Below are 6,096 nucleotides of genomic sequence, written 5' to 3'. Positions count from 1 at the left end.
AAGGTAAGATCGATGAATTTTATTAATTTTGGGATTTTACATCGATTCGAATTGTTTTGGTTACCTAAGATCGTACGATCTTACGATTAAAATCGGGATTTTGACAACCATGGTTTTAACACCTTGTGCAAAATGAGAGTGGTAAAATTATTTAACAAATGTCATATAAGTACCACTGACAATTTATGGACACATAGGTCCACTTGAAAATCTCTTTTCCATGTAAGTTCCTTTTTTTCGCATAGGTGTCTCTTTTAAAAAGTTAGTAGATTCATGTTCCCATATTTACCCTTCTTCTTCAATAGGCATAGACTTAAGAATACCCATATCTAATAAATTTCCCCTCTATTTTCACCACTACCACCTCCGCCTCCACCACTGTTATTGTCTACCTCCACCACAGCCATCGTCCATCTCCACTGTCGCTCCTCCACCATGGTCGCTCCTCCACCGTCATCTTCTTCGTTTTCTTATTCTTCATCTTCTTATTTTTATTCTCCATCTTTTTAGATCTGAAATGTAATATGAGATGTACTGAGTTCAGATCTGAAATAGTACAGATCTCAGATCGTACAGTTATAATGTTATAATTTCAATGTTACTGTTTTGAAAATATAACATTATACAATCAAATAATTTGATTTATTTTCTTAATCCTCTATGTTTTGAAACTGAAAAATATGCAATCAAAATATTAGCATTATATGATGTAGATGGACTTTTTAATGTCTATGTTACGGTTTGAAACAGTAACATTACGCGAACAAAACGGGCCAACTTTTGTCTTCCTTTTTGGTGGCCATTTTGGACGGAATCTAGCTGGACATTGTGCATGTCAATGAGGGGAGTCTAACAGCGATGGTAGTATAGCGAATGTCGTCGAAATCGTCTGCATTTGAAACCTTTTCTTTCATGTTATTATTTGAAACAGTAACATGAACTGATATATAGCAAGGGTATTGACTTTCTAATGTATATGTTACAGTTTGAAACAATAACATTACGCGAACAAAATGGGTCATCTACGGGTCTTCCTTTTCGGTGGCCGTTTTGGATGGAATCTTGCTGGACATTGTGTATCTCAGTGAGGGGAGTCCAACGACGGTGGTGTAGCGAACCATTGTCGAAATCGTCTGGATTTGAGACTTTTTCTTTCCATGTTACTGTTTGAAACAGTAACATGAACTGGTATATAGTGAAGGTAGTGATGTAATTGACATTTTCATGGGTACCTATGTGTTCATGTGTTTTTGAGTGGATCTAGATGTCCAAAAAGTCTTCTTAAGGGTACCGGCCTGGAATTTCCCCAAAATTGTTTTGCTCTAATGGAGGAAGGTAAAATGACACGTTAAAATAATTTTGGGAAAAATTTCAAGGTGCCACCTTTAAGGAGATTTTTGGACCTCTAGATCCACTCAAAAACCACATGGATATATAAGTACACATGAAAATACCAATTACATCACTACCCCTGCTATATATCAGTTCATGAACTGGTATATAGCGAGAGTATTGACTTTTTAATGTCTATGTTACAGTTTGAAATAGTAAAATTACGTGAATAAAACGGGTCAACTTCGGTCTTCCTTTTCGGTGGCCGTTTTGGACGGAATCTAGCTAGGCATTGTGCATCTCAGTAAGGGGAGTCTAACAGCGGTGGTAGTGCTACATCACCACCACCGTTAGACTTCCCTCACTGAGACGCACAATGTCCAGTCATATTTCGTCCAAAACGGCTAGATGTCACTAAATCAAGAGATTCTATATTCCACTCTTGTAACTTGTTTTCCATTCTTGTGTTTTAGTCTTCTAGATGAGAAGGGGCATTCCACCCCACTTTAAGGTGGTCAACCAAAATATGGGAAATTCATCATTCCTCTCCCATTCTTCACTCTTTGATGGAAGTCCACACCAATTCATTACAAATCTCGTCAGACTCCATTCTTAGTTACTCCAAACATAGACCAATCGTAGTGCCCCAAAGATGGAGAAAAATCCTGATAACCAACAATGCTCTTACAATACAGTGTTTATGGCTGAGCATACATATATCAATATCTCATTCGAAGAAAATTATGCTGCAAAGAAAACAAAGGTGAACCCAAAATTGTTCTGCTCATCTATCATATATGAGAAATCCTTTATAAACAGAGGAAAAGTTCTCATAACAATGGGGGTACAAATTAGATAATATTCCTACTAATAGTAGTAAGATTTTTATGGAAGATTTGAAGCAGCTATGAAATCAAACAAGCCCGCCGTTCATAACCAAAACTAAGTAGAATTTAAATGCCGGAACAAGAGAAAAACAATCCAAATAATATATCGAAGCAGTATGAAAGAGGGAAAAAAAAAAGCAAATTGCAGCCGAAGAAATACTACGCAATACCAGTTCTCATCTTTAACTGCTCCAATAGCTCCAAGTGACTCAATCAAGCAAGAATGGAAACCCAATTGTACCTAATCTCATCCATGTGTGTTAATAGCTTCCCAGAGCAAATTGTTGACAGGGTTAGCCAAATCCCTAGCCTGCAAGGCAGCAGTCCTGAGAGTCCTAATTGTCCACTTATTAGCCTCCCAAAATGAGACACTTCTGTAAGGCAAATTGTGCTTCTTGCACAGATCCTGAACCAATGGTGAAATCTTCCTCAAATGGCACCGCGGCAATCGGGGAAACAAATGATGCTCAAGCTGAAACTGAAGACCACCGAAAAAACAATCCATATAAGGTGAGCAAGAGATGTCAACAGTCCCACCAGTCTGCTTCTCAAACCAATCATTCCCACTTGGAGGTCCAACATAAACATTGGCGGAGAAGTGGTTCAGACAAAATTGGAGGTGTTGAACAGATGTCACAGCAAAGCTTGCAAACACAAACGATACCCTCTCTGTCCAATTTGGTAGGAACTAAACTAGAATTGGAAACCAGGTCCAGAAAACAAGAATTCCCATTATGTTCAATGCTCTATCGGGTACTTTTCGCCTTGAAAACAATAACAGGAGTGTTTGTATGTACAAATTCACACGCCCAACAATCATAATTGGATAAAATGTCCAATGCTGGTAACTCACTAGATATCTAGCCAATGAATCAAACTTCAATGTCCTCCCATAAAAGCAAGACGTTATTGAAGTAAAGAAACGAGGAGATACCGCAAAAACTGGGATGTGTTGGAGATCTGGATCGTAATCAAGACTATTGCAGGCAATGTGGTGCGCATTGTGAGTCCACTTCCACCAAGCAAAGCTGATTCCAGTCAAGCAATTCCCAGAGAGAAGCTGTGCAACTTTGTTAAATTCACGACTGCACATAACCTGGTAATGACCAGAATCATGACCCACATGGGCACTCTGCACCCACAGGAACCCCAGCAAGAATGCAGAACCCAAATGAGCCCCAACACTCTCACATCTTAAAACACCATACAAAACAACACAAAACATCATTGCAACAGCGTTAGTGACCAGAAACAGACATGCTCCTTCCTATCAAACAAACCCAATTTGGAAAATTCAGAGGCAAGCCTCCTGTAATCCCTAGATACCTCAGAGACATGGAAATCCTGGAGATAATACCCATTAAACAATTTATCCAAATATTCCCAAGCAGTCCCTGGATGATAAGCTATGAAAGCATCAGTGACATCCTGGCCTGCCAGATTCAAGAGAGGGGCATCACCACCTGGGTGTTGTTTAACCCAATCTGTGACGTTGTACACCTTCCCCTGGATCGAGATCCACAAATCATCAGGCTTGTTATGCTTCTTGAGCTCTTCACTCGTAATATACTGCTTCTGAGCCTCCATTGTTGAACGAATGGATGACCCACAAATCACAAAAACCCCCTTTTGTTTTTTTGGTGATTTGGGTTCAAAGGGAGATGGTTTGATTCAATAAAACAACCCCATTATAGCGATTGTAGCTTGGGACCTCGATTAGATTTCCCTTTCGGTTCTAAATCTCTCCGATTCCAGACTGTACTATAATGTACGATGACTCTTTTTTTTTTTCTTTTAGAAACTGATTCTCATGAGGGATTCATATATATCTACAAAGCGAGAGAGGATCAACTGGACTCTGACAGCGAAGAATGCTTAGCCGCATTGTTCTTATCACCTACCACGATTGACATCAGTAGGTAGAGAGTGAATGACGAAAGTACCCTCCATTTTCATCCGGACACCTGGGGTCCTCAATTGGAGACGACTGCCATTTCGCATAACATAAAGGGCAAATTCGTACGCTTAGATGACGGAATAAATTGGCAGTGGGTCCCGAACTATATAACGGCTGCTGATGAGGGTAAAGTTTTTGTTACTGTAGACGTGATGCATGGTTGTATTAAGATTTTTCTTCTTTTTTTTTTTGTCCGGCATCGTATTAAGATATTTTAATAACAGAGATAGTTTACTTGCGGGTGTGAGAATATACGAGGGATTGAGGTAGAAAAATATCTGAGGCACAAACTTTTTCAAAACTATTTTGATGGAGCAGAAGTAGAAGCGGTTCCGCTGCCCCAATTCATTGGCATATTAGAAGCTCCCACAAAGCGGAAACACCATTTTTTTTTTTAATATAGGCCCAAAATATTATTGTTATGATTTCGGTAGCATTAGTCATACATAACCAAACATTCATAAATGTCCATAGACACATGTGGCATGCCACATGTGCACACTAACATGGCAAATTCAAAATAATAAAAAAATTAAGAAACAAAATGGTCGGGTTCTAGGAAGAAAATCCAATACAAAAAGGAATCCCTAGAAATCAAAAGGAGAGACATACTTCTCTCATGTCTCTCTCACTTCGCTCTCTTCTCTCCCTCTTTCCATTCTTCCTCTGCAACATTTGTCTCTCTCCAACCACTCTCCACCTACAACCTCTCTCTCTATTCATCTTCTTTACACGATGCCGTAGATCTGGTGACGAGCTAGGAAGACAATGATACTATTGTTAGATGGTGATGAGGAAGTTGTGGAGAAGCATTAGTGGAGGTTGGTGGTGGTTTTGAATATTTATAAAGGTGAGACCTTTTATAACAAGGGAAGAGAGTGTCAAATTTCCAAAAAATTTGATTTTGTTTAGGATTATCACTAAGAAGAGTGAAGACATTTGATTTTGTAGAGTGAAGATCTTGGTTTTGTTTACAAAAATTTGATTTTGTTTGGGAATCGGTTTGTAAATTGGAGGTCAGATATTGTGTAATTATCAACCGAAACAATGTAATTAGAACCTGTATAAAATGAGATAGTCATATCTTCATAACTCGGTTTGTGGGTCGCTACTGTTCTTTCTTGGCTGGTTGGTCGCAGTTCTTATTTGCGATGGTGGCTTCAGCTATTGCGCCTGCTATTTAGGATCTTCCATGTTGTGGATTTGTTTGTTTGGGGTCTTCCATATTGTGGCTTTAGTGTTTTGGGTCTTTCATGTTGTGGGTTTGTTTATCTTTGGTACCTGTGTTGTTTTTGCCTTAAAGTTGGTTGGGGTGCTCTCCTGTTTCTTTGGACGTTCAAAACTCTATTCGAAGTGAATAATTACATTATTCCAATGCATAGTTACATATTGAAAGAAACCACCACAACCTTATGGTGTTCTTGAGTATTGTAATATGAAAATATTGTTCTGCACGATATATCCAAGTAAGAGGATCATCACCTTCGCTGAATCTAGGGAAATCGATCTTTTGGTATGCTATTCGTGGAGTAAAGCTTTTCTACTCCTGGATATCAACTCGTCTTCCAAATTGATGTAACCCAAATTCACCCCTATCTTCGTCCTCCATAGAACTAGATTCATTTCGAATAAAATCACAACGCAAGCGATTAAATTCAGAAGAAAGTTTTGAATCCAATCGAGATTCAAATGAAGTAGCAAGATTAGCAATCTCGCCATCGACATGTGTGTGAAGATTATCGTAAGCAACTGAAAGTTTTTTCAATCAAAGTTTCCAATGCAGATACATGACCATCCATAGCTACTTTTCTGGTGTGGTATCGCGGCATGCACAGGGAATGAATTGTAGGTCTTCGATACCAATTGATAGCTTTGACCTCGTTCAAACCTCAACCTTTGCACAAGAACACAGGTAGAAGA

At 38.9% G+C, this 6,096-nt stretch overlaps 1 pseudogene; it reads right to left on the bottom strand.

Moving 5' to 3' along the window:
- Window positions 1-2,096: 2,096 nt before the first annotated feature.
- Window positions 2,097-4,070, bottom strand: LOC119983829 (annotated as a pseudogene).
- Between the last annotated feature and the right edge of the window lie 2,026 nt (window positions 4,071-6,096).

Source organism: Tripterygium wilfordii, chromosome 18, assembly GCF_013401445.1.
Source record: "Tripterygium wilfordii isolate XIE 37 chromosome 18, ASM1340144v1, whole genome shotgun sequence".
Lineage (NCBI taxonomy): Eukaryota > Viridiplantae > Streptophyta > Magnoliopsida > Celastrales > Celastraceae > Tripterygium > Tripterygium wilfordii.
Note: the sequence above shows the minus strand (reverse complement) of the source record. Positions and strands in the feature narration are given on the sequence as shown.